The 19,044-nt window shown below is 49.2% G+C and overlaps 4 non-coding genes across 4 annotated transcripts; all 4 read left to right on the plus strand.

Moving 5' to 3' along the window:
- The first annotated feature begins 2,237 nt into the window (after positions 1-2,237).
- Trnaa-agc (transfer RNA alanine (anticodon AGC)) lies at positions 2,238-2,311 on the plus strand. The gene has a single exon. It is a non-coding gene; the product is annotated as a tRNA-Ala (tRNA).
- Positions 2,312-6,963: 4,652 nt separating this feature from the next.
- Trnaa-agc (transfer RNA alanine (anticodon AGC)) lies at positions 6,964-7,036 on the plus strand. Its single transcript has one exon. It is a non-coding gene; the product is annotated as a tRNA-Ala (tRNA).
- Positions 7,037-10,124: 3,088 nt separating this feature from the next.
- Trnaa-agc (transfer RNA alanine (anticodon AGC)) lies at positions 10,125-10,197 on the plus strand. The gene has a single exon. It is a non-coding gene; the product is annotated as a tRNA-Ala (tRNA).
- A 7,803-nt stretch (positions 10,198-18,000) lies between these two features.
- On the plus strand, positions 18,001-18,073 carry Trnaa-agc (transfer RNA alanine (anticodon AGC)). The gene has a single exon. It is a non-coding gene; the product is annotated as a tRNA-Ala (tRNA).
- The last annotated feature ends 971 nt before the right edge of the window (positions 18,074-19,044 follow it).

Genomic DNA, 19,044 nt, shown 5'->3' on the forward strand with positions numbered 1-19,044 from the left:
TCGTAATACCAGAGCATCGAAACTACTTGGAACTCTTGTGTGTATGAACGTGTCCGCGCCTTTGTATTCTGGTACCTTCGCCGCTACAAACCAACCAACCATCGTGTCCGTGCACATCAGAGTCGCAAAGAATGGAGAATAGCCAGGCTTGGTCGTGTGTGTAGCTGTAGCTCAGTTGGCAGATCGTTCGCTTAGCGTGTGAACGGTCTCGGGTTCAAGCCACGGCTCCTCCATGTTTTGTGGTCAGTGCATGGTAAGTGTTGTTCGCGGCGAACATAAACGCACGCAAGAAGTTGCAAAACCAGCGTCACAGACTGATATGATGTATACTGTCATAAGGAGAGCAAGATGTAAGTGTGGGGACCGGCTGTTATCGTGGTGTCATCGAGTGCAGATCTGTCTTAGGTATCACGGCTTAACGTCATTGAAGTCTAGAGGTGGACAACACGTTCGTCTTACTCAGAGCGGTGTCTGAACTCTATTTTCGACGTTATGGGTGCCACTTTCATTGTGGCCAACTACGATTCGATACAGAATGCACGAAACCTGAAAGACATCCTCACTTATACATAGAGAGTAGCGTTTGTCTGCGGAATAATGGGAGTGCAAGGGTCTGTGACGTTGATATGACTGTATGTAGCACTACTAGTTATCGGGGGGGTGGGCGTAGCTCAGATGGTAGAGCGCTCGCTTAGCGTGCGAGAGGTACTGGGATCCATACCCAGCGCCTCCAGAATTTTTATCACACCTACATGCGCACCTTGCCATGCAAGTGGAATAATTCCCAACCGGCAGAGGTGTGTAGGCAGATACAAGCGAACGATTAGCATCTACAATTGGCGAGCGTGCTTTTATTCGTGCGCAGGAAGCACCCTCCTCCCACACCTACACTTAATTTAGAAACAGTACAAATGTTCCCATAAGATTCTCAAGCCTACGTCGGAAAGATCTGCCTTGCGCCGATTTCACGTAAATCCCACTGCACGTTCCCATTCTTTGCGTGCAGTCGGCTGCTACTGGTGTTGCTTGTTGTGACTGCTGATAACAGATGCCGTAGCAATCAATTCATGGAGTGAGTTGTATGTTTTGCGATAGTCTGTCTCTGACAAGGAAGCACAGGTGATATAGGTGCGAACACAGGAAGCTTGCAGCCCCTCGCTGCCTGCAGACACAGAGCAGCCACACTAGAAGAGCGGCCTAAGCCGTAGGCGAAATGTGCTCATTCGCTTTGGCGCGAATTCGAACTGTAAATAAGGCTGTCACTAGCGTGAGCGTCGCGTAAAGTCGGAAAAGTCATCTGCATGGGTGATTGCCAAGTTTGGGGAGCGTTTCGTAGTACGATCAGTGCAATGGAGAGGCGGAAACTTGTTGTGTCCCAGTGTTTTGCAGTTGGACGACAAGTGTTTTACACAGTAGCAAAGAGCGAGGCACTGAGTTGGCATGAACAATGGAGAGCACAATGGGGCTCGAGATGTGCTTGTTACCTCAGGTGCTGTGTGATTGTCGACAAGGAGTGAAATGGACCAATTTGTGACCGCCCTTTCAATTTAAGACGTTCAAAACAGATGGAATTTGCATTCGTAATACCAGAGCATCGAAACTACTTGGAACTCTTGTGTATATGAACGTGTCCGCGCCTTTGTATTCTGGTACCTTCGCCGCTACAAACCAACCAACCATCGTGTCCGTGCACATCAGAGTCGCAAAGAATGGAGAATAGCCAGGCTTCGTCGTGTGTGTAGCTGTAGCTCAGTTGGCAGATCGTTCGCTTAGCGTGTGAACGGTCTCGGGTTCAAGCCCCGGCTCCTCCATGTTTTGTGGTCAGTGCATGGTAAGTGTTGGTCGCGGCGAACATAAACGCACGCAAGAAGTTGCAAAACCAGCGTCACAGGCTGATATGATGTATACTGTCATAAGGAGAGCAAGATGTAAGTGTGGGGACCGGCTGTTATGGTGGTGTCATCGAGTGCAGATCTGTCTTAGGTATCACGGCTTAACGTCATTGAAGTCTAGAGGTGGACAACACGTTCGTCTTACTCAGAGCGGTGTGTGAACTCTATTTTCGACGTTATGGGTGCCACTTTAATTGTGGCAAACTACGATTCGATACAGAATGCACGAAACCTGAAAGACACCCTCACTGATACATAGAGAGTAGCGTTTGTCTGCGGAATAATGGGAGTGCAAGGGTCTGTGACGTTGATATGACTGTATGTAGCACTACTAGTTATCGGGGGGGTGGGCGTAGCTCAGATGGTAGAGCGCTCGCTTAGCGTGCGAGAGGTACTGGGATCGATACCCAGCGCCTCCAGAATTTTTATCACACCTACATGCGCACCTTGCCATGCAAGTGGAATAATTCCCAACCGGCAGAGGTGTGTAGGTAGATACAAGCGAACGATTAGCATCCACAATTGGCGAGCGTGCTTTTATTCGTGCGCAGGAAGCACCCTCCTCCCACACCTACACTTAATTTAGAAACAGTACAAATGTTCCCATAAGATTCTCAAGCCTAAGTCGGAAAGATCTGCCTTGCGCCGATTTCACGTAAATCCCACTGCACGTTCCCATTCTTTGCGTGCAGTCGGCTGCTACTGGTGTTGCTGGTTGTGACTGCTGATAACAGATGCCGTAGCAATCAATTCATGGAGTGAGTTGTATGTTTTGCGATAGTCTGTCTCTGACAAGGAAGCACAGGTGATATAGGTGCGAACACAGGAAGCTTGCAGCCCCTCGCTGCCTGCAGACACAGAGCAGCCACACTAGAAGAGCGGCCTAAGCCGTAGGCGAAATGTGCTCATTCGCTTTGGCGCGACGTCGAACTGTAAATAAGGCTGTCACTAGCGTGAGCGTCGTGTAAAGTCGGAAAAGTCATCTGCATGGGTGATTGCCAAGTTTGGGGAGCGTTTCGTAGTACGATCAGTGCAATGGAGACGCGGAAACTTGTTGTGTCCCAGTGTTTTGCAGTTGGACGACAAGAGTTTTACACACTGAGTTGGCATGAACAATGGAGAGCACAATGGGGCTCGAGATGTGTTTGTTACCTCAGGTGCTGTGTGATTGTCGACAAGGAGTGAAATGGACCAATTTGTGACCGCCCTTTCAATTTAAGACGTTCAAAACAGACGGAATTTGCATTCGTAATACCAGAGCATCGAAACTACTTGGAACTCTTGTGTATACGAACGTGTCCGCGCCTTTGTATTCTGGTACCTTCGCCGCTACAAACCAACCAACCATCGTGTCCGTGCACATCAGAGTCGCAAAGAATGGAGAATAGCCAGGCTTGATCGTGTGTGTAGCTGTAGCTCAGTTGGCAGTTCGTTCGCTTAGCGTGTGAACGGTCTCGGGTTCAAGCCCCGGCTCCTCCATGTTTTGTGGTCAGTGCATGGTAAGTGTTGGTCGCGGCGAACATAAACGCACGCAAGAAGTTGCAAAACCAGCGTCACAGACTGATATGATGTATACTGTCATAAGGAGAGCAAGATGTAAGTGTGGGGACCGGCTGTTATCGTGGTGTCATCGAGTGCAGATCTGTCTTAGGTATCACGGCTTAACGTCATTGAAGTCTAGAGGTGGACAACACGTTCGTCTTACTCAGAGCGGTGTCTGAACTCTATTTTCGACGTTATGGGTGCCACTTTCATTGTGGCCAACTACGATTCGATACAGAATGCACGAAACCTGAAAGACACCCTCACTGATACATAGAGAGTAGCGTTTGTGTGCGGAATAATGGGAGTGCAAGTGTCTGTGACGTTGATATGACTGTATGTAGCACTACTAGTTATCGGGGAGGGTGGGCGTAGCTCAGATGGTAGAGCGTTCGGTTAGCGTGCGAGAGGTACTGGGATCGATACCCAGGGCCTCCAGAATTTTTATCACACCTACATGCGCACCTTGCCATGCAAGTGGAATAATTCCCAACCGGCAGAGATGTGTAGGCAGATACAAGCGAACGATTAGCATCCACAATTGGCGAGCGTGCTTTTATTCGTGCGCAGGAAGCACCCTCCTCCCACACCTACACTTAATTTAGAGACAGTACAAATGTTCCCATAAGATTCTCAAGCCTACGTCGGAAAGATCTGCCTTGCGCCGATTTCACGTAAATCCCACTGCACGTTCCCATTCTTTGCGTGCAGTCGGCTGCTACTGGTGTTGCTGGTTGTGACTGCTGATAACAGATGCCGTAGCAATCAATTCATGGAGTGAGTTGTATGTTTTGCGATAGTCTGTCTCTGACAAGGAAGCACAGGTGATATAGGTGCGAACACAGGAAGCTTGCAGCCCCTCGCTGCCTGCAGACACAGAGCAGCCACACTAGAAGAGCGGCCTAAGCCGTAGGCGAAATGTGCTCATTCGCTTTGGCGCGACGTCGAACTGTAAATAAGGCTGTCACTAGCGTGAGCGTCGTGTAAAGTCGGAAAAGTCATCTGCATGGGTGATTGCCAAGTTTGGGGAGCGTTTCGTAGTACGATCAGTGCAATGGAGACGCGGAAACTTGTTGTGTCCCAGTGTTTTGCAGTTGGACGACAAGAGTTTTACACAGTAGCAAAGAGCGAGGCACTGAGTTGGCATGAACAATGGAGAGCACAATGGGGCTCGAGATGTGCTTGTTACCTCAGGTGCTGTGTGATTGTCGACAAGGAGTGAAATGGACCAATTTGTGACCGCCCTTTCAATTTAAGACGTTCAAAACAGACGGAATTTGCATTCGTAATACCAGAGCATCGAAACTACTTGGAACTCTTGTGTATATGAACGTGTCCGCGCCTTTGTATTCTGGTACCTTCGCCGCTACAAACCAACCAATTATCGTGTCCGTGCACATCAGATTCGCAAAGAATGGAGAATAGCCAGGTTTGATCGTGTGTGTAGCTGTAGCTCAGTAGGCAGATCGTTCGCTTAGCGTGTGAACGGTCTCGGGTTCAAGCCCCGGCTCCTCCATGTTTTGTGGTCAGTGCATGGTAAGTGTTGGTCGCGGCGAACATAAACGCACGCAAGAGGTTGCAAAACCAGCGTCACAGACTGATATGATGTATACTGTCATAAGGAGAGCAAGATGTAAGTGTGGGGACCGGCTGTTATCGTGGTGTCATCGAGTGCAGATCTGTCTTAGGTATCACGGCTTAACGTCATTGAAGTCTAGAGGTGGACAACACGTTCGTCTTACTCAGAGCGGTGTCTCAACTCTAATTTCGACGTTATGGGTGCCACTTTCATTGTGGCCAACTACGATTCGATACAGAATGCACGAAACCTGAAAGACACCCTCACTGATACATAGAGAGTAGTGTTTGTCTGCCGAATAATGGGAGTGCAAGGGAACTGTGACGTTGATATGACTGTATGTAGCACTACTAGTTATCGGGGAGGGTGGGCGTAGCTCAGATGGTAGAGCGTTCGGTTAGCGTGCGAGAGGTACTGGGATCGATACCCAGGGCCTCCAGAATTTTAATCACACCTACATGCGCACCTTGCCATGCAAGTGGAATAATTCCCAACCGGCAGAGATGTGTAGGCAGATACAAGCGAACGATTAGCATCCACAATTGGCGAGCGTGCTTTTATTCGTGCGCAGGAAGCACCCTCCTCCCACACCTACACTTAATTTAGAGACAGTACAAATGTTCCCATAAGATTCTCAAGCCTACGTCGGAAAGATCTGCCTTGCGCCGATTTCACGTAAATCCCACTGCACGTTCCCATTCTTTGCGTGCAGTCGGCTGCTACTGGTGTTGCTGGTTGTGACTGCTTATAACAGATGCCGTAGCAATCAATTCATGGAGTGAGTTGTATGTTTTGCGATAGTCTGTCTCTGACAAGGAAGCACAGGTGATATAGGTGCGAACACAGGAAGCTTGCAGCCCCTCGCTGCCTGCAGACACAGAGCAGCCACACTAGAAGAGCGGCCTAAGCCGTAGGCGAAATGTGCTCATTCGCTTTGGCGCGACGTCGAACTGTAAATAAGGCTGTCACTAGCGTGAGCGTCGTGTAAAGTCGGAAAAGTCATCTGCATGGGTGATTGCCAAGTTTGGGGAGCGTTTCGTAGTACGATCAGTGCAATGGAGACGCGGAAACTTGTTGTGTCCCAGTGTTTTGCAGTTGGACGACAAGAGTTTTACACAGTAGCAAAGAGCGAGGCACTGAGTTGGCATGAACAATGGAGAGCACAATGGGGCTCGAGATGTGCTTGTTACCTCAGGTGCTGTGTGATTGTCGACAAGGAGTGAAATGGACCAATTTGTGACCGCCCTTTCAATTTAAGACGTTCAAAACAGACGGAATTTGCATTCGTAATACCAGAGCATCGAAACTACTTGGAACTCTTGTGTATATGAACGTGTCCGCGCCTTTGTATTCTGGTACCTTCGCCGCTACAAACCAGCCAACCATCGTGTCCGTGCACATCAGAGTCGCAAAGAATGGAGAATAGCCAGGCTTGGTCGTGTGTGTAGCTGTAGCTCAGTTGGCAGATCGTTCGCTTAGCGTGTGAACGGTCTCGGGTTCAAGCCCCGGCTCCTCCATGTTTTGTGGTCAGTGCATGGTAAGTGTTGGTCGCGGCGAACATAAACGCACGCAAGAGGTTGCAAAACCAGCGTCACAGACTGATATGATGTATACTGTCATAAGGAGAGCAAGATGTAAGTGTGGGGACCGGCTGTTATCGTGGTGTCATCGAGTGCAGATCTGTCTTAGGTATCACGGCTTAACGTCATTGAAGTCTAGAGGTGGACAACACGTTCGTCTTACTCAGAGCGGTGTGTGAACTCTATTTTCGACGTTATGGGTGCCACTTTCATTGTGGCAAACTACGATTCGATACAGAATGCACGAAACCTGAAAGACACCCTCACTGATACATAGAGAGTAGCGTTTGTCTGCGGAATAATGGGAGTGCAAGGGTCTGTGACGTTGATATGACTGTATGTAGCACTACTAATTATCGGGGTGGGGGGGGGGGGCGTAGCTCAGATGGTAGAGCGCTCGCTTAGCGTGCGAGAGGTACTGGGATCGATACCCAGCGCCTCCAGAATTTTTATCACACCTACATGCGCACCTTGCCATGCAAGTGGAATAATTCCCAACCGGCAGAGGTGTGTAGGCAGATACAAGCGAACGATTAGCATCCACAATTGGCGAGCGTGCTTTTATTCGTGCGCAGGAAGCACCCTCCTCCCACACCTACACTTCATTTAGAAACAGTACAAATGTTCCCATAAAATTCTCAAGCCTAAGTCGGAAAGATCTGCCTTGCGCCGATTTCACGTAAATCCCACTGCACGTTCCCATTCTTTCCGTGCAGTCGGCTGCTACTGGTGTTGCTGGTTGTGACTGCTGATAACAGATGCCGTAGCAATCAATTCATGGAGTGAGTTGTATGTTTTGCGATAGTCTGTCTCTGACAAGGAAGCACAGGTGATATAGGTGCGAACACAGGAAGCTTGCAGCCCCTCGCTGCCTGCAGACACAGAGCAGCCACACTAGAAGAGCGGCCTAAGCCGTAGGCGAAATGTGCTCATTCGCTTTGGCGCGACGTCGAACTGTAAATAAGGCTGTCACTAGCGTGAGCTTTGCGTGAGCGTCGTGTAAAGTCGGAAAAGTCATCTGCATGGGTGTTTGCCAAGTTTGGGGAGCGTTTCGTAGTACGATCAGTGCAATGGAGACGCGGAAACTTGTCGTGTCCCAGTGTTTTGCAGTTGGACGACAAGAGTTTTACACACTGAGTTGGCATGAACAATGAAGAGCACAATGGGGCTCGAGATATGCTTGTTACCTCAGGTGCTGTGTGATTGTCGACAAGGAGTGAAATGGACCAATTTGTGACCGCCCTTTCAATTTAAGACGTTCAAAACAGACGGAATTTGCATTCGTAATACCAGAGCATCGAAACTACTTGGAACTCTTGTGTATATGAACGTGTCCGCGCCTTTGTATTCTGGTACCTTCGCCGCTACAAACCAACCAACCATCGTGTCCGTGCACATCAGAGTCGCAAAGAATGGAGAATAGCCAGGCTTGGTCGTGTGTGTAGCTGTAGCTCAGTTGGCAGTTCGTTCGCTTAACGTGTGAACGGTCTCGGGTTCAAGCCCCGGCTCCTCCATGTTTTGTGGTCAGTGCATGGTAAGTGTTGGTCGCGGCGAACATAAACGCACGCAAGAAGTTGCAAAACCAGCGTCACAGACTGATATGATGTATACTGTCATAAGGAGAGCAAGTTGTAAGTGTGGGGACCGGCTGTTATCGTGGTGTCATCGAGTGCAGATCTGTCTTAGGTATCACGGCTTAACGTCATTGAAGTCTAGAGGTGGACAACACGTTCGTCTTACTCAGAGCGGTGTCTGAACTCTATTTTCGACGTTATGGGTGCCACTTTCATTGTGGCCAACTACGATTCGATACAGAATGCACGAAACCTGAAAGACACCCTCACTGATACATAGAGAGTAGTGTTTGTCTGCCGAATAATGGGAGTGCAAGGGTCTGTGACGTTGATATGACTGTATGTAGCACTACTAGTTATCGGGGGGGGGGGGGGTGGGCGTAGCTCAGATGGTAGAGCGTTCGCATAGCGTGCGAGAGGTACTGGGATCGATACCCAGGGCCTCCAGAATTTTTATCACACCTACATGCGCACCTTGCCATGCAAGTGGAATAATTCCCAACCGGCAGAGATGTGTAGGCAGATACAAGCGAACGATTAGCATCCACAATTGGCGAGCGTGCTTTTATTCGTGCGCAGGAAGCACCCTCCTCCCACACCTACACTTAATTTAGAGACAGTACTAATGTTCCCGTAAGATTCTCAAGCCTACGTCGGAAAGATCTGCCTTGCGCCGATTTCACGTAAATCCCACTGCACGTTCCCATTCTTTGCGTGCAGTCGGCTGCTACTGGTGTTGCTGGTTGTGACTGCTGATAACAGATGCCGTAGCAATCAATTCATGGAGTGATTTGTATGTTTTGCGATAGTCTGTCTCTGACAAGGAAGCACAGGTGATATAGGTGCGAACACAGGAAGCTTGCAGCCCCTCGCTGCCTGCAGACACAGAGCAGCCACACTAGAAGAGCGGCCTAAGCCGTAGGCGAAATGTGCTCATTCGCTTTGGCGCGACGTCGAACTGTAAATAAGGCTGTCACTAGCGTGAGCGTCGTGTAAAGTCGGAAAAGTCATCTGCATGGGTGATTGCCAAGTTTGGGGAGCGTTTCGTAGTACGATCAGTGCAATGGAGACGCGGAAACTTGTTGTGTCCCAGTGTTTTGCAGTTGGACGACAAGAGTTTTACACAGTAGCAAAGAGCGAGGCACTGAGTTGGCATGAACAATGGAGAGCACAATGGGGCTCGAGATGTGCTTGTTACCTCAGGTGCTGTGTGATTGTCGACAAGGAGTGAAATGGACCAATTTGTGACCGCCCTTTCAATTTAAGACGTTCAAAACAGACGGAATTTGCATTCGTAATACCAGAGCATCGAAACTACTTGGAACTCTTGTGTATATGAACGTGTCCGCGCCTTTGTATTCTGGTACCTGCGCCGCTACAAACCAACCAATTATCGTGTCCGTGCACATCAGATTCGCAAAGAATGGAGAATAGCCAGGTTTGATCGTGTGTGTAGCTGTAGCTCAGTAGGCAGATCATATGCTTAGCGTGTGAACGGTCTCGGGTTCAAGCCCCGGCTCCTCCATGTTTTGTGTTCAGTGCATGGTAAGTGTTGGTCGCGGCGAACATAAACGCACGCAAGAGGTTGCAAAACCAGCGTCACAGACTGATATGATGTATACTGTCATAAGGAGAGCAAGATGTAAGTGTGGGGACCGGCTGTTATCGTGGTGTCATCGAGTGCAGATCTGTCTTAGGTATCACGGCTTAACGTCATTGAAGTCTAGAGGTGGACAACACGTTCGTCTTACTCAGAGCGGTGTGTGAACTCTATTTTCGACGTTATGGGTGCCACTTTCATTGTGGCAAACTACGATTCGATACAGAATGCACGAAACCTGAAAGACACCCTCACTGATACATAGAGAGTAGCGTTTGTCTGCGGAATAATGGGAGTGCAAGGGTCTGTGACGTTGATATGACTGTATGTAGCACTAATAATTATCGGGGGGGGGGGGGGGGCGTAGCTCAGATGGTAGAGCGCTCGCTTAGCGTGCGAGAGGTACTGGGATCGATACCCAGCGCCTCCAGAATTTTTATCACTCCTACATGCGCACCTTGCCATGCAAGTGGAATAATTCCCAACCGGCAGAGGTGTGTAGGCAGATACAAGCGAACGATTAGCATCCACAATTGGCGAGCGTGCTTTTATTCGTGCGCAGGAAGCACCCTCCTCCCACACCTACACTTAATTTAGAAACAGTACAAATGTTCCCATAAAATTCTCAAGCCTAAGTCGGAAAGATCTGCCTTGCGCCGATTTCACGTAAATCCCACTGCACGTTCCCATTCTTTCCGTGCAGTCGGCTGCTACTGGTGTTGCTGGTTGTGACTGCTGATAACAGATGCCGTAGCAATCAATTCATGGAGTGAGTTGTATGTTTTGCGATAGTCTGTCTCTGACAAGGAAGCACAGGTGATATAGGTGCGAACACAGGAAGCTTGCAGCCCCTCGCTGCCTGCAGACACAGAGCAGCCACACTAGAAGAGCGGCCTAAGCCGTAGGCGAAATGTGCTCATTCGCTTTGGCGCGACGTCGAACTGTAAATAAGGCTGTCACTAGCGTGAGCTTTGCGTGAGCGTCGTGTAAAGTCGGAAAAGTCATCTGCATGGGTGTTTGCCAAGTTTGGGGAGCGTTTCGTAGTACGATCAGTGCAATGGAGACGCGGAAACTTGTCGTGTCCCAGTGTTTTGCAGTTGGACGACAAGAGTTTTACACACTGAGTTGGCATGAACAATGAAGAGCACAATGGGGCTCGAGATGTGCTTGTTACCTCAGGTGCTGTGTGATTGTCGACAAGGAGTGAAATGGACCAATTTGTGACCGCCCTTTCAATTTAAGACGTTCAAAACAGACGGAATTTGCATTCGTAATACCAGAGCATCGAAACTACTTGGAACTCTTGTGTATATGAACGTGTCCGCGCCTTTGTATTCTGGTACCTTCGCCGCTACAAACCAACCAACCATCGTGTCCGTGCACATCAGAGTCGCAAAGAATGGAGAATAGCCAGGCTTGGTCGTGTGTGTAGCTGTAGCTCAGTTGGCAGTTCGTTCGCTTAGCGTGTGAACGGTCTCGGGTTCAAGCCCCGGCTCCTCCATGTTTTGTGGTCAGTGCATGGTAAGTGTTGGTCGCGGCGAACATAAACGCACGAAAGAAGTTGCAAAACCAGCGTCACAGACTGATATGATGTATACTGTCATAAGGAGAGCAAGATGTAAGTGTGGGGACCGGCTGTTATCGTGGTGTCATCGAGTGCAGATCTGTCTTAGGTATCACGGCTTAACGTCATTGAAGTCTAGAGGTGGACAACACGTTCGTCTTACTCAGAGCGGTGTCTGAACTCTATTTTCGACGTTATGGGTGCCACTTTCATTGTGGCCAACTACGATTCGATACAGAATGCACGAAACCTGAAAGACACCCTCACTGATACATAGAGAGTAGTGTTTGTCTGCGGAATAATGGGAGTGCAAGGGTCTGTGACGTTGATATGACTGTATGTAGCACTACTAGTTATCGGGGGGGTGGGCGTAGCTCAGATGGTAGAGCGTTCGCATAGCGTGCGAGAGGTACTGGGATCGATACCCAGGGCCTCCAGAATTTTTATCACACCTACATGCGCACCTTGCCATGCAAGTGGAATAATTCCCAACCGGCAGAGATGTGTAGGCAGATACAAGCGAACGATTAGCATCCACAATTGGCGAGCGTGCTTTTATTCGTGCGCAGGAAGCACCCTCCTCCCACACCTACACTTAATTTAGAGACAGTACTAATGTTCCCGTAAGATTCTCAAGCCTACGTCGGAAAGATCTGCCTTGCGCCGATTTCACGTAAATCCCACTGCACGTTCCCATTCTTTCCGTGCAGTCGGCTGCTACTGGTGTTGCTGGTTGTGACTGCTGATAACAGATGCCGTAGCAATCAATTCATGGAGTGAGTTGTATGTTTTGCGATAGTCTGTCTCTGACAAGGAAGCACAGGTGATATAGGTGCGAACACAGGAAGCTTGCAGCCCCTCGCTGCCTGCAGACACAGAGCAGCCACACTAGAAGAGCGGCCTAAGCCGTAGGCGAAATGTGCTCATTCGCTTTGGCGCGACGTCGAACTGTAAATAAGGCTGTCACTAGCGTGAGCTTTGCGTGAGCGTCGTGTAAAGTCGGAAAAGTCATCTGCATGGGTGTTTGCCAAGTTTGGGGAGCGTTTCGTAGTACGATCAGTGCAATGGAGACGCGGAAACTTGTCGTGTCCCAGTGTTTTGCAGTTGGACGACAAGAGTTTTACACACTGAGTTGGCATGAACAATGAAGAGCACAATGGGGCTCGAGATGTGCTTGTTACCTCAGGTGCTGTGTGATTGTCGACAAGGAGTGAAATGGACCAATTTGTGACCGCCCTTTCAATTTAAGACGTTCAAAACAGACGGAATTTGCATTCGTAATACCAGAGCATCGAAACTACTTGGAACTCTTGTGTATATGAACGTGTCCGCGCCTTTGTATTCTGGTACCTTCGCCGCTACAAACCAACCAACCATCGTGTCCGTGCACATCAGAGTCGCAAAGAATGGAGAATAGCCAGGCTTGGTCGTGTGTGTAGCTGTAGCTCAGTTGGCAGTTCGTTCGCTTAGCGTGTGAACGGTCTCGGGTTCAAGCCCCGGCTCCTCCATGTTTTGTGGTCAGTGCATGGTAAGTGTTGGTCGCGGCGAACATAAACGCACGAAAGAAGTTGCAAAACCAGCGTCACAGACTGATATGATGTATACTGTCATAAGGAGAGCAAGATGTAAGTGTGGGGACCGGCTGTTATCGTGGTGTCATCGAGTGCAGATCTGTCTTAGGTATCACGGCTTAACGTCATTGAAGTCTAGAGGTGGACAACACGTTCGTCTTACTCAGAGCGGTGTCTGAACTCTATTTTCGACGTTATGGGTGCCACTTTCATTGTGGCCAACTACGATTCGATACAGAATGCACGAAACCTGAAAGACACCCTCACTGATACATAGAGAGTAGTGTTTGTCTGCGGAATAATGGGAGTGCAAGGGTCTGTGACGTTGATATGACTGTATGTAGCACTACTAGTTATCGGGGGGGTGGGCGTAGCTCAGATGGTAGAGCGTTCGCATAGCGTGCGAGAGGTACTGGGATCGATACCCAGGGCCTCCAGAATTTTTATCACACCTACATGCGCACCTTGCCATGCAAGTGGAATAATTCCCAACCGGCAGAGATGTGTAGGCAGATACAAGCGAACGATTAGCATCCACAATTGGCGAGCGTGCTTTTATTCGTGCGCAGGAAGCACCCTCCTCCCACACCTACACTTAATTTAGAGACAGTACTAATGTTCCCGTAAGATTCTCAAGCCTACGTCGGAAAGATCTGCCTTGCGCCGATTTCACGTAAATCCCACTGCACGTTCCCATTCTTTGCGTGCAGTCGGCTGCTACTGGTGTTGCTGGTTGTGACTGCTGATAACAGATGCCGTAGCAATCAATTCATGGAGTGATTTGTATGTTTTGCGATAGTCTGTCTCTGACAAGGAAGCACAGGTGATATAGGTGCGAACACAGGAAGCTTGCAGCCCCTCGCTGCCTGCAGACACAGAGCTGCCACACTAGAAGAGCGGCCTAAGCCGTAGGCGAAATGTGCTCATTCGCTTTGGCGCGACGTCGAACTGTAAATAAGGCTGTCACTAGCGTGAGCGTCGTGTAAAGTCGGAAAAGTCATCTGCATGGGTGATTGCCAAGTTTGGGGAGCGTTTCGTAGTACGATCAGTGCAATGGAGACGCGGAAACTTGTTGTGTCCCAGTGTTTTGCAGTTGGACGACAAGAGTTTTACACAGTAGCAAAGAGCGAGGCACTGAGTTGGCATGAACAATGGAGAGCACAATGGGGCTCGAGATGTGCTTGTTACCTCAGGTGCTGTGTGATTGTCGACAAGGAGTGAAATGGACCAATTTGTGACCGCCCTTTCAATTTAAGACGTTCAAAACAGACGGAATTTGCATTCGTAATACCAGAGCATCGAAACTACTTGGAACTCTTGTGTATATGAACGTGTCCGCGCCTTTGTATTCTGGTACCTTCGCCGCTACAAACCAACCAACCATCGTGTCCGTGCACATCAGAGTCGCAAAGAATGGAGAATAGCCAGGCTTGGTCGTGTGTGTAGCTGTAGCTCAGTTGGCAGTTCGTTCGCTTAGCGTGTGAACGGTCTCGGGTTCAAGCCCCGGCTCCTCCATGTTTTGTGGTCAGTGCATGGTAAGTGTTGGTCGCGGCGAACATAAACGCACGCAAGAAGTTGCAAAACCAGCGTCACAGACTGATATGATGTATACTGTCATAAGGAGAGCAAGATGTAAGTGTGGGGACCGGCTGTTATCGTGGTGTCATCGAGTGCAGATCTGTCTTAGGTATCACGGCTTAACGTCATTGAAGTCTAGAGGTGGACAACACGTTCGTCTTACTCAGAGCGGTGTCTGAACTCTATTTTCGACGTTATGGGTGCCACTTTCATTGTGGCCAACTACGATTCGATACAGAATGCACGAAACCTGAAAGACACCCTCACTGATACATAGAGAGTAGTGTTTGTCTGCGGAATAATGGGAGTGCAAGGGTCTGTGACGTTGATATGACTGTATGTAGCACTACTAGTTATCGGGGGGGTGGGCGTAGCTCAGATGGTAGAGCGTTCGCATAGCGTGCGAGAGGTACTGGGATCGATACCCAGGGCCTCCAGAATTTTTATCACACCTACATGCGCACCTTGCCATGCAAGTGGAATAATTCCCAACCGGCAGAGATGTGTAGGCAGATACAAGCGAACGATTAGCATCCACAATTGGCGAGCGTGCTTTTATTCGTGCGCAGGAAGCACCCTCCTCCCACACCTACACTTAATTTAGAGACAGTACTAATGTTCCCGTAAGATTCTCAAGCCTACGTCGGAAAGATCTGCCTTGCGCCGATTTCACGTAAATCCCACTGCACGTTCCCATTCTTTCCGTGCAGTCGGCTGCTACTGGTGTTGCTGGTTGTGACTGCTGATAACAGATGCCGTAGCAATCAATTCATGGAGTGAGTTGTATGTTTTGCGATAGTCTGTCTCTGACAAGGAAGCACAGGTGATATAGGTGCGAACACAGGAAGCTTGCAGCCCCTCGCTGCCTGCAGACACAGAGCAGCCACACTAGAAGAGCGGCCTAAGCCGTAGGCGAAATGTGCTCATTCGCTTTGGCGCGACGTCGAACTGTAAATAAGGCTGTCACTAGCGTGAGCTTTGCGTGAGCGTCGTGTAAAGTCGGAAAAGTCATCTGCATGGGTGTTTGCCAAGTTTGGGGAGCGTTTCGTAGTACGATCAGTGCAATGGAGACGCGGAAACTTGTCGTGTCCCAGTGTTTTGCAGTTGGACGACAAGAGTTTTACACACTGAGTTGGCATGAACAATGAAGAGCACAATGGGGCTCGAGATGTGCTTGTTACCTCAGGTGCTGTGTGATTGTCGACAAGGAGTGAAATGGACCAATTTGTGACCGCCCTTTCAATTTAAGACGTTCAAAACAGACGGAATTTGCATTCGTAATACCAGAGCATCGAAACTACTTGGAACTCTTGTGTATATGAACGTGTCCGCGCCTTTGTATTCTGGTACCTTCGCCGCTACAAACCAACCAACCATCGTGTCCGTGCACATCAGAGTCGCAAAGAATGGAGAATAGCCAGGCTTGGTCGTGTGTGTAGCTGTAGCTCAGTTGGCAGTTCGTTCGCTTAGCGTGTGAACGGTCTCGGGTTCAAGCCCCGGCTCCTCCATGTTTTGTGGTCAGTGCATGGTAAGTGTTGGTCGCGGCGAACATAAACGCACGAAAGAAGTTGCAAAACCAGCGTCACAGACTGATATGATGTATACTGTCATAAGGAGAGCAAGATGTAAGTGTGGGGACCGGCTGTTATCGTGGTGTCATCGAGTGCAGATCTGTCTTAGGTATCACGGCTTAACGTCATTGAAGTCTAGAGGTGGACAACACGTTCGTCTTACTCAGAGCGGTGTCTGAACTCTATTTTCGACGTTATGGGTGCCACTTTCATTGTGGCCAACTACGATTCGATACAGAATGCACGAAACCTGAAAGACACCCTCACTGATACATAGAGAGTAGTGTTTGTCTGCGGAATAATGGGAGTGCAAGGGTCTGTGACGTTGATATGACTGTATGTAGCACTACTAGTTATCGGGGGGGTGGGCGTAGCTCAGATGGTAGAGCGTTCGCATAGCGTGCGAGAGGTACTGGGATCGATACCCAGGGCCTCCAGAATTTTTATCACACCTACATGCGCACCTTGCCATGCAAGTGGAATAATTCCCAACCGGCAGAGATGTGTAGGCAGATACAAGCGAACGATTAGCATCCACAATTGGCGAGCGTGCATTTATTCGTGCGCAGGAAGCTCCCTCCTCCCACACCTACACTTAATTTAGAGACAGTACTAATGTTCCCGTAAGATTCTCAAGCCTACGTCGGAAAGATCTGCCTTGCGCCGATTTCACGTAAATCCCACTGCACGTTCCCATTCTTTGCGTGCAGTCGGCTGCTACTGGTGTTGCTGGTTGTGACTGCTGATAACAGATGCCGTAGCAATCAATTCATGGAGTGATTTGTATGTTTTGCGATAGTCTGTCTCTGACAAGGAAGCACAGGTGATATAGGTGCGAACACAGGAAGCTTGCAGCCCCTCGCTGCCTGCAGACACAGAGCTGCCACACTAGAAGAGCGGCCTAAGCCGTAGGCGAAATGTGCTCATTCGCTTTGGCGCGACGTCGAACTGTAAATAAGGCTGTCACTAGCGTGAGCGTCGTGTAAAGTCGGAAAAGTCATCTGCATGGGTGATTGCCAAGTTTGGGGAGCGTTTCGTAGTACGATCAGTGCAATGGAGACGCGGAAACTTGTTGTGTCCCAGTGTTTTGCAGTTGGACGACAAGAGTTTTACACAGTAGCAAAGAGCGAGGCACTGAGTTGGCATGAACAATGGAGAGCACAATGGGGCTCGAGATGTGCTTGTTACCTCAGGTGCTGTGTGATTGTCGACAAGGAGTGAGATGGACCAATTTGTGACCGCCCTTTCAATTTAAGACGTTCAAAACAGACGGAATTTGCATTCGTAATACCAGAGCATCGAAACTACTTGGAACTCTTGTGTATATGAACGTGTCCGCGCCTTTGTATTCTGGTACCTGCGCCGCTACAAACCAACCAATTATCGTGTCCGTGCACATCAGATTCGCAAAGAATGGAGAATAGCCAGGTTTGATCGTGTGTGTAGCTGTAGCTCAGTAGGCAGATCATTCGCTTAGCGTGTGAACGGTCTCGGGTTCAAGCCCCAGCTCCTCCATGTTTTGTGTTCAGTGCATGGTAAGTGTTGGTCGCGGCGAACATAAACGCACGCAAGAGGTTGCAAAACCAGCGTCACAGACTGATATGATGTATACTGTCATAAGGAGAGCAAGATGTAAGTGTGGGGACCGGCTGTTATCGTGGTGTCATCGAGTGCAGATCTGTCTTAGGTATCACGGCTTAACGTCATTGAAGTCTAGAGGTGGACAACACGTTCGTCTTACTCAGAGCGGTGTGTGAACTCTATTTTCGACGTTATGGGTGCCACTTTCATTGTGGCAAACTACGATTCGATACAGAATGCACGAAACCTGAAAGACACCCTCACTGATATATAGAGAGTAGCGTTTGTCTGCGGAATAATGGGAGTGCAAGGGTCTGTGACGTTGATATGACTGTATGTAGCACTACTAATTATCGGGGGGGGGGGGGGGGGGCGTAGCTCAGATGGTAGAGCGCTCGCTTAGCGTGCGAGAGGTACTGGGATCGATACCCAGCGCCTCCAGAATTTTTATCACACCTACATGCGCACCTTGCCATGCAAGTGGAATAATTCCCAACCGGCAGAGGTGTGTAGGCAGATACAAGCGAACGATTAGCATCCACAATTGGCGAGCGTGCTTTTATTCGTGCGCAGGAAGCACCCTCCTCCCACACCTACACTTAATTTAGAAACAGTACAAATGTTCCCATAAGATTCTCAAGCCTAAGTCGGAAAGATCTGCCTTGCGCCGATTTCACGTAAATCCCACTGCACGTTCCCATTCTTTGCGTGCAGTCGGCTGCTACTGGTGTTGCTGGTTGTGACTGCTGATAACAGATGCCGTAGCAATCAATTCATGGAGTGAGTTGTATGTTTTGCGATAGTCTGTCTCTGACAAGGAAGCACAGGTGATATAGGTGCGAACACAGGAAGCTTGCAGCCCCTCGCTGCCTGCAGACACAGAGCAGCCACACTAGAAGAGCGGCCTAAGCCGTAGGCGAAATGTGCTCATTCGCTTTGGCGCGACGTCGAACTGTAAATAAGGCTGTCACTAGCGTGAGCGTTGCGTGAGCGTCGTGTAAAGTCGGAAAAGTCATCTGCATGGGTGTTTGCCAAGTTTGGGGAGCGTTTCGTAGTACGATCAGTGCAATGGAGACGCGCAAACTTGTTGTGTCCCAGTGTTTTGCAGTTGGACGACAAGAGTTTTACACACTGAGTTGGCATGAACAATGGAGAGCACAATGGGGCTCGAGATGTGCTTGTTACCTCAGGTGCTGTGTGATTGTCGACAAGGAGTGAAATGGACCAATTTGTGACCGCCCTTTCAATTTAAGACGTTCAAAACAGACGGAATTTGCATTCGTAATACCAGAGCATCGAAACTACTTGGAAATCTTGTGTATATGAACGTGTCCGCGCCTTTGTATTCTGGTACCTTCGCCGCTACAAACCAACCAACCATCGTGTCCGTGCACATCAGAGTCGCAAAGAAT

Source organism: Schistocerca gregaria, unplaced genomic scaffold, assembly GCF_023897955.1.
Source record: "Schistocerca gregaria isolate iqSchGreg1 unplaced genomic scaffold, iqSchGreg1.2 ptg000156l, whole genome shotgun sequence".
Lineage (NCBI taxonomy): Eukaryota > Metazoa > Arthropoda > Insecta > Orthoptera > Acrididae > Schistocerca > Schistocerca gregaria.